The sequence below is a fragment of the Neoarius graeffei genome, chromosome 26, assembly GCF_027579695.1.
Source record: "Neoarius graeffei isolate fNeoGra1 chromosome 26, fNeoGra1.pri, whole genome shotgun sequence".
In the NCBI taxonomy this organism is placed as follows: Eukaryota; Metazoa; Chordata; class Actinopteri; order Siluriformes; family Ariidae; genus Neoarius; species Neoarius graeffei.
Genome location: NC_083594.1, coordinates 26,259,199 through 26,268,635, shown reverse-complemented (window position 1 = coordinate 26,268,635; position 9,437 = coordinate 26,259,199). Strand labels below are relative to the sequence as shown.

General features: G+C 42.1%; 1 long non-coding RNA gene across 1 annotated transcript in view; it reads left to right on the top strand.

Moving 5' to 3' along the window:
• Positions 1–8,609: 8,609 nt before the first annotated feature.
• LOC132874690 (uncharacterized) overlaps positions 8,610–9,437 on the top strand; it is a 29,584-nt gene continuing 28,756 nt past the window's right edge. The window contains exons 1-2 of the long non-coding RNA XR_009651697.1: positions 8,610–8,695; positions 8,785–8,871. This is a non-coding gene — a long non-coding RNA (uncharacterized LOC132874690). The remainder of the gene's footprint in view (positions 8,696–8,784; positions 8,872–9,437) is intronic.

The window sequence follows — 9,437 nt, the reverse complement described above, 5'->3', positions numbered from 1 at the left end:
ATCCTGTATGATGAAATCTATAACTTCCCCGAGGTCAGCATATTGTCTACGTTTGAGCTCGTGCTTTTTGAGCAGCCGAATTAGGTGCCTCTTGCTCAGAATTACTCCATGTCTAACTGCAAGTGATTTAAGGATATCATTATATTTCATTCCTAGATTAAAGTAAAATGAAATCAGATCAAACTTGTCCATATTTGCGGCTGAAGCTACTGATGCCAGAAAGTCAACAGTCTCAGTGATGAAATGATTAACACTTCTCGTGGCCACGCGTTATTAATTCGTGGCCACCTAATAATCATCTCGTTCCCACGCATTAAACAAGTCGTGGCCACGGAATAGGATCTCGTTCCCACGCATTAACTCGTGGCCACGGAATATTTTCAAGCACAAAGGAACTCCTAATGCTGTATTATAATGTGATCTTGAAGGCAGATTTTGAACAGTCAGATTTCCATTAGTAGTTTGCACCAAGGCTTTTCAGTTTAACATATACAGTGGTGCTTGAAAGTCTGTGAACCCTTTAGAATTTCCTATATTTCTGCATAAATATGACCTAAAACATGATCAGATTTTCGCACAAGTCCTAAAAGTAGATAAAGAGGACCCAGTTAAACAAATGAAACAATAAAATATTGTACTTGGTCATTTATTTATTGAGGAAAATGATCCAATATTACATATCTGTGAGTGGCAAAAGTATGTGAACCTTTGCTTTCAGTATCTGGTGTGACCCCCTTGTGCAGCAATAACTGTAACTAAACGTTTCTGGTAACTGTTGATCAGTCCTGCACACCAGCTTGGAGGAATTTTAGCCCATTTCTCCATACAGAACAGCTTCAACTCTGGGATGTTGGTGGGTTTCCTCACATGAACTGCTCGCTTCAGGTCCTTCCACAACATTTCCATTGGATTAAGGTCAGGACTTTGACTTGGCCATTCCAAAACATTAACTTTTCTTCTTTAACCATTCTTTGGTAGAATGATTTGTGTTCTGAGGCTACGTTTACATTACGTCGAATCAGCGGATCATCAGATTAACGTTCTTAAAACGATTCGCGTTTACACTAAAACCGTTAGCCGTGCACACAGCAACGCCAATACACGGATACGCTCGGCTCCGCAGGCATCCTGCGCTCCAAATCACTCCGCCCTGAACAGCGAGTGCCCTCTGGAGGGTGCGCACTCCGGCCCTGCGCAGCTCACACAGCGCGCGAGTGAAGTGCACAAGCTGTGATTCGGGACTGAGCCGCTGTGTGTGTGATCCCAGCGCATATCACTTACTACTTGCAAGTGGAAGGATGGCAAGCCTAAAGACAATCATAACTACACAATGGGCAGTATTTGCATCAGTATTTGCAGTATTTTCATACTTTTATACTCTTTAATGAAAGGTGATACAAAGTGGAAGTCCGCGCCGTTTTTCAGCAGTCGCGTCACATGACCAATGCCAGCGAATCAGGAAGGTGGATGTCACAGTGATGTTGTCCAATGAGACGCCAGCTAGAGCTCAGCACAGTGTATCCGCGTATTTTGAATGTTTACACAGCACCGGAGCTGACACGATCTGGATTGAATACGTGGACGCTGGCGGATTCCCATTTCCAGGCGTTTCCAGGCGGTTTAATGTAAACGGACAGTGCATCCGCGAAGAAAATGAGACAGATATGGTCTAGTGTAAACGTAGCCTGAGGGTCGTTGTCTTGCTGCATGACCCACCTTCTCTTGCGATTCAGTTCATGGACAGATGTCCTGACATTTTCCTCTAGAATTCACTGGTATAATTCAGAATTCATTGTTCCATCAATGATGGCAAGCTGTCCTGGCCCAGATGCAGTAAAACAGGCCCACCACCATGTTTCACAGATGGGATAAGGCTCTTATGCTGGAATGCAATGTTTTTCTTTCTCCGAACATCACGCTTCTCATTTAAACCAAAAAATTATACAGTATTTTGGTCTCATCCGTCCACAAAACATTTTTCCAATAGCCTTCTGGCTTGCCCACATGATCTTTAGCAAACTGCAGACAAGTAGCAATGCTCTTTTTGGAGAACAGTGGCTTTCTCCTTGCAACCCTGCCATGCACACCATTTGTTGTTCAGTGTTCTGATGGTGGACTCATGAACATTAACATTAGCCAATGTGAGAGAGGCCTTCAGTTGCTTAGAAGTTACCCTGGAGTCCTTTGTGACCTCGCTGACTATTACACGCCTTGTTCTTGGAGTGATCTTTGTTGGTCGACCACTCCTGGGGAGGGTAACAATGATCTTGAATTTCCTCCATTTGTACACAATCCGCCTGACTGTGGATTGGTGGAGTCCAAACTCTTTTAGAGGTGGTTTTGTAACCTTTTCCAGTCTGATGAGCATCAACAACGCTTTTTCTGAGGTCCTCAGAAATCTCCTTTGTTCGTGCCAAGATACACTTCCACAAACATGTGTTGTGAAGATCAGACTTTGATAGATCCCTGTTCTTTAAATAAAACGGTGCCCACTCACACCTGATTGTCATCCCACTGATTGAAAACACCTGACTCTAATTTCACCTTCAAATTAATTGCTAATCCTAGAGGTTCACATACTTTTGCCAGTCACAGATATGTAATATTGGATCATTTTCCTCAATAAATAAATGACCAAGTATAATATTTTTGTCTCATTTGTTTAACTGGGTTCTCTTTATCTACTTTTAGGACTTGTGTGAAAATCTGATGTTTTAGGTCATATTTATGCAGAAATAGAGAAAATTCTAAAGGGTTCACAAACTTTCAAGCACCACTGTAATAGCAACTGATTATTTTCATGATTTAATGGTTTGTTCTTAAATAAGAAGTTATGTTCCTAAGAATGATTTTCTATGTAAAGAGTTTGAAGACTTGTGCATTATTAAATGAATAATTTACAGGCAAAATGTAAATTAAACTAATAATAGTTAACTGTTAAATAATTTGAATTATTTAAAGTATACATTAAATGGACACCGTCGCACACTGTTAGACCTGTCATTGCACTAAAAACATTGTAAGCATAACGAATAAAAGTTTGAAAAACATGGATAAAATGATTGTTTTATTTAAATGTACATGTATAAAGAGTAAGGATTACCATAAAAATATTAATATACAGTATAAAGTTTTAAAGAAAATAGCAGGAGCCAGTCAACAATCAAGTTAACAGCACTAATTAACTACAATCTTAAATAAATGAAACACATTTTCAGTGAAGTGAAATTTAGTGTTGATTCTAAGGTGCATTAAGATATTAGACTGTGTACAGAAAGTTTAAAGCTTTTATATGAAGTTGTACTACAGCAGGCCAGTAAAGCAGGATTACAGGGATAGATGCACAAGAACAACAAACATGCAGATGCCTCCCAACACCAGTTACCTGAAACAAAATTTCATGCATTTATTACATGTACTTACATAATTCAGAATCAAAATTCTTATTTTATATGTTGAAAATCTAAAAATGCCAATTTAGTTGTCATTTGAGCATATAACTGAAACAAATTGTCTAACGGAATTGAAACGGAATTAGCCATTCTCTGAAACGGAATTTAATGTTTTTTGAAACGGAAAATAGGAGGCTCTAAGGGCCACCTGCCAAAATCAACCAAATGCTTGTCAGCTTATGGAATGCAGAATGTTAGTATTCCTTTGATGTGCTGAAAAATAAGTTAACAAGTGCACCGGTGCTTGGATTTGTGGACTTTACTTCCCCTTTTATTGTTGAAACTGATGCTAGTGGACTTGGCTTAGGAGCTGTGTTGTCGCAGTGTCAGGATGGAAGGATTAGAGTAATTTCTTATGCAAGCAGGAGATTAAGAAATGCTGAGAGAAATGACAAATTATAGCAGCATGAAACTAGAACTCCTAGCCCTCAAGTGGGCAATAGTAGAGAAATTCAGAGGCTATTTACTTGGTTCCAAGTTTACTGTGATAACCGATAATAACCCGTTGTCACCTAGGTACTGCTAAACTAGGAGCCGTTGAACAAAGATGGACGGCACAGTTAGCGGCCTTTGATTTTGAGGTGCAGTACCGCCCAGGGCACTGCAATGCAGCAGCAGATGCTCGCTCTCGGCAGCCCTTAGCAGGGGAGCCAGAGGGTACTCCTGAAGAGGCAGAGTATGACAACTGCATTGCCATTTGTAATGTGATCAGCAAAGGTACAGCATTTGGCCTTGACTGGGATGGAGAGACGTAAGGTCAGGCAGATTAGGGCCACTGAGGTGGTCAACTCTGCTGTAAGTGGAGCTCAAGGGAATAGTACGCCTACCCTCCCGGGATATTCAAAGGATGAATTGGGTGTGTTTCAGAATCAGGATCCTGTTCTGAGAGAATTTAGGACCTTTTGGGACCAGAAACGTAAGCCAAGTGGTAAGGAAAGGGGTGGTTTGCCTAAAGTGGTGAAGTCCTTGCTTAAGCATTGGACCCGCATAAGGGAACGGGATGGCTTATTATACCGGGTGGTGGAGGATGAAAGATGTGGTGAATGCTTCCAGCTGCTGGTTCCTGACTCCCTGAAAAAGCTGGTGCTCGAAAATGTACATGATGCCATGGGGCATCAAGGCATTGAAAGAACGTTGCAGCTGTTAAGACAGATGTTTTTGGGTAGGCCTCTGGGAGGATGTTGAGCAGCGGATAAAGAGATGCCAGCGCTGTGTCTTAACTAAAATGCTTCAGCCAAAAATTCATCCACACATGAAATCCTTCCTTGCAAGCCGACCACTGGAGGTGGTGGCTGTAGATTTTACTGTGCTGGAGCCAGCCTCAGATGGTAGAGAGAATGTGTTAGTGGTTACGGATGTTTTCACTAAATTCACGCAAGCTTACCCAACGTGAGACCAGAAGGCTAATACCACAGCTAGGATCCTCTTACGAGAGTGGTTCATGAAATATGGTGTGCCCGAACGACTACATTCAGATCAGGGATGCAATTTTGAGAGCGAGGTAATTCCTGAGCTTTGTAAATTGTATGGCGTAAAGAAGAGTCGCACCACACCCCACCACCCAACAGGAAACGCTCAATGTGAGAGATTTAATAGGACACTCCATGAGCTGTTGCGCACTCTACCCCCTGACAAAAAACATCGCTGGCCTGAACGTTTGCCTGAACTTGTATATGCATATAATGTGACTCCCCACTCCACCACTGGGTACTCCCCATATTATCTGTTGTTTGGAGTGGAGCCACATTTGCCTGTGGATGCAGAGACTCAGATTGTTTTGCAGGTCAAGGGGCCCACAGGGCCCCTCCTGGGGAAAAAACAGGGATCCATTTTTACAATGGGGGGCCCAGTGATTATCCTTCAGTTGAAGCGAACCTAGTGAGCGAAGCGAGCCCAATGAACAGCTGGGGAAGCCCAGGGGCTGTTTTTTTTTTTTTCTTCTCAATTCTGTTTTTTTTGCTATTAGAAGCCGTATGAAGCAATGTAGATGACAAAAATCAATGCTTCAACCAAATATATTGAGATATTGTTTAATCAGTGGCAATATTTTGGAATTCAACCACAGGCCACTATATATCACATCTATATTATCTCCTCCTTGTGAATTATAATTTATTTTATTAACTTGTTTTCAGTTTGGTGTAGGTCTATAATAGTAGTAGTAGTCACCAGTGGTAGTATCAGTAGTAGTAGTGGTTGCTGTTGTAGTAGTTGATGTTGCAGTAGTTATTTGTAAATCTAGTATGACTAATTACCTTGGGCATCAGGGGTATCAGTTTTTTCAGGTGAATGTACTCTCTGCCGAAGAATGACAAAATAGATCTATTTTCCTTTTTTTTCTTATCCATGTTTTCTTGTGGGCGGCACGGTGGTGTGCAGTGGTTAGCGCTGTCGCCTCACAGCAAGAAGGTCCGGGTTTGAGCCCCGTGGCCAGCAAGGGCCTTTCTGTGCGGAGTTTGCATGTTCTCCCCATGTCCGCGTGGGTTTCCTCCAGGTGCTCCGGTTTCTCCCACAGTCCAAAGACATGCAGGTTAGGTTAACTGGTGACTCTAAATTGACCGTAGGTGTGAATGTGAGTGTGAATGGTTGTCTGTGTCCATGTGTCAGCCCTGTGATGACCTGGCGACTTGTCCAGGGTGTACCCCACCTTTCACCCGTAGTCAGCTGGGATAGGCTCCAGCTTGCCTGCGACCCTGTAGAACAGGATAAAGCGGCTAGAGATAATGAGATGAGATGTTTTGTCTCTTTCGAATATTTGTACATAGACCGTAAGACGCCACCTAGCGTAAGACTTGGATCAGATTTTACTCGCTTGGGATGCTACAAACGGGGCGGCGTAAATACACAAACGGGTCCAACGTATATTCAGTATGGCGGCGGTCAAAACAAATTCATCCGATGCTGAAATCTGTTGAATATCCAGATAATTATGTTGGAAGTTGCATATTTGTGCAAGATTTTCGATATTGGGACCATGAAGTCAAGTAATAGCAGTCCCCACAGGATTTCGTGGGCCTTTTTTTGTGATTGTTGCAGGCTAGAATGTCTGATGTTGCGGGGGGGGGGGTTCCAAAAACTCGCGATGAAAGTTGCGGTTTTTTTTTTTTTTTTTAGGTTTTTGTTGCGATTACATTGCGGGAGGAAGTGAAAGTTGCGAGAAATTGTTGCGATTTTCTCTTTTTGTGATTAAAAATGAGTGATATGTTAAATATTAAGTTATTTCTGAAAAACTATTGATTAAAAAAACAAAGACACTGAGAAACGGTTCTATAAACAACTTTACCAATATAAAAGATTACCAGGACTACAAAAATGCAGAAAAATAGGCTTTACTTATCCAAATGAACCTGTTGGTTCAAAAGTTAAAGTGCATAGAACATCACAGCACAACATGAAGTTACCTTAAAATATCATATAAATGCCTCAGCTTTCATGTAAGGAAAAAAAAAACTAATACTAGTACTGTGTGCAGGCAGTCTCTCCTGAAGACTAAATTAAACAATAAACTAATAAAATAAATGGCTCAGGCTTCATAGAAGAAAAAAAAATTGAACAGACCCTCACAGTATGATGCTGAAGCTGCCTAAACAATGGAAAATAAAATACTGTTTTGGCAAAAATGTTAGCAGCCATTAATTTCTTGTATTAAGTAAAAAAAATAATGTAAAATGCACACAGTCCTTCACTGTAAACATAACACACTTAGTAACAGAATTTAAGCCTACATAAACACTGACTCGCACATGCTGCTTCTCTTGAACGGAAACAAGGAAGTAAGCAGCGTTGCCAGATACTGCTGACGTTTTCCAGCCCAAAACTCGCCAAAATGCACTTGAAATCCCCCAACTGGGCGAGAAACCGCCCAATCTGGCAACACTGGAAGTAAGGCGGAAGGTAGTTTGTTGACGTCACCTCAAGACGACGCCAACGATTGGTCAAATTTGCGGGAAAGTTGTGGTGATTGGATATAATTGCAACACCGCCCTGAATTCGCGGGGGTTGGTTGAATTTGCATTGAAGTTGCAAATCGCAACATCGCGAAATCCTGGAGGGTCTGTAATACGCCACGAAACGTTCCAAATAGGGTATAAAATGTTCTCGTCCATATTGGCCCCTGCCCCTCTCGACAATGCGTTCATTATTCGAAATAGTGTGTCTTAGACGCGAGTGCACCAACAATCTGAGTCTCTGTGGATGCATTGTTAGGGCGAGAGACCATGGGAGAAATCAACCATGACTGGTTGGCTGGGCACCAGAAGAGATTAATAGAGGCAAATGCCCGAGATAAGGACTTTTCTGAACAAAAAGCTGCTGAAAGAATTGCATCCCGGGAAGGCAAGGTTTATTGCCCACCGATTGCTATTGGTCAGTTTGTTTATATAAGAAACTGTCCTCAAGGACGAAACAAGATACAGGATGCTTGGCAGTCTATCCCATACCATGTGATTGGGGTTCAGGGGACCACCTATACCCTTAAATCAGTAGAGGGGGGGCTGACAAAGAGGGTGAACAGAGTCGATATACGACCATGTACGTGTGATCAGTACCTGTCCCTGTAACTCCGAAGAGCAAAAACAGGCAGCTTTCTGAGTCAGTATTTACTAAAGAATCAGTGTCAGATTCTGAATGTTCAGATGATGAAATGATAGGAGAATTTGTCACCATTGATCCATGTGCTGAAGGACCAGTGATTTGAGGGTGGAGTGGGAGAACCGGAGGCCACTGACCAAAGTGCTGGGGAGATGATATTTGATGATCAGTCAGAGGGGGAAGTTGTTGGCCCGGGGGTCGAGACTGATTCCGAACCAGAAATTGCACCCACCCCAGTCCCCCGTAGAAGTACCAGACAGAATGCAGGGCAACATTCAAACTTGCACCATCAGCCTAGATCAGTATTAGATTCCGATTCCTTCAATCCAGCAATAGTTTCGCAGATTGTCAGTCTGGCTACAGGTCTTTTCAGAGAAGCTGTGAGGGGGGTTAAGTATACACTGAAAGTCACCGAGGACGTTGACTCCTGAGCAGGGGAGAATATAGCCAGGTGATGAGTGTCTGTCTCAAGTAACGAGAGGGAAGTAATGTATCTGCCTGTACCGGGTTTTAGAAAAAGCGGAAGGTCCCTTTAAGAAATAGGCGCATTGTGTGATGTCATCAGATAAAGACGATATCCAGAGCTGAGATGGAGCATTGAGATGAGGGTCACGGCAGGACTAAAACCCAGCAATCCTCCTCTGATACACTTTGTAAGTGCACAAGCTGACTGATATATGATGGTTGAGATGTTTGAGTTCATATGTGGACCATGAGTTCGTATTTTTGTGTTAAACCACAGATGGTGTTCGATTTTCCTGTTACTCATGGTGCTGCTAGAGACGGTTAGAGACCCCGACAGGAACGAGTGGGCTATTTTTGTGTTAAAGTAGGTATCTATGTGTAAGAGGAGTTTCAAACTGTTTTTAACACAGTGCTGCATGATATTAAGTTGATGTTCTTTTTTTACAGCATTGCCACTGCTGTATTTTCTGGACAGTTGCGCTGTAACTGTTACCCATGCATAAGCTAGGCTATAGTCTGATTTGGTGCATTTACCCAAACGTCATGCTTTAACTGGCCTCCTTTGATTGGCCTGAGGTTATATGACTGCACTGAGACTTCTCACCAGTTTTTCTTTAGTACTGATGACTGTGATTTGGGTGAGGTTATATGTATTAGTCTTTTAGTGTCTGTTAATCAAATCTCAGGAACAGTTTTCTGAGTTTCCTTCACCCATTCTTTCTATATCCCTACAAGAAAATCAAACATATCAGATTAAACCCAATTTTAATATATTTGGTGTGCTGTGTGTATTTTTACCGGGCCACACATGCTTGCCAGCTATCCAGGTCAATGTGTGCACACATGCGCAAGTTCTAACGTATAATATCTGATGTCTATATGAGGCTTATTGTTGCTGACAATCACATCATGAGGCCATGAAAGTATATA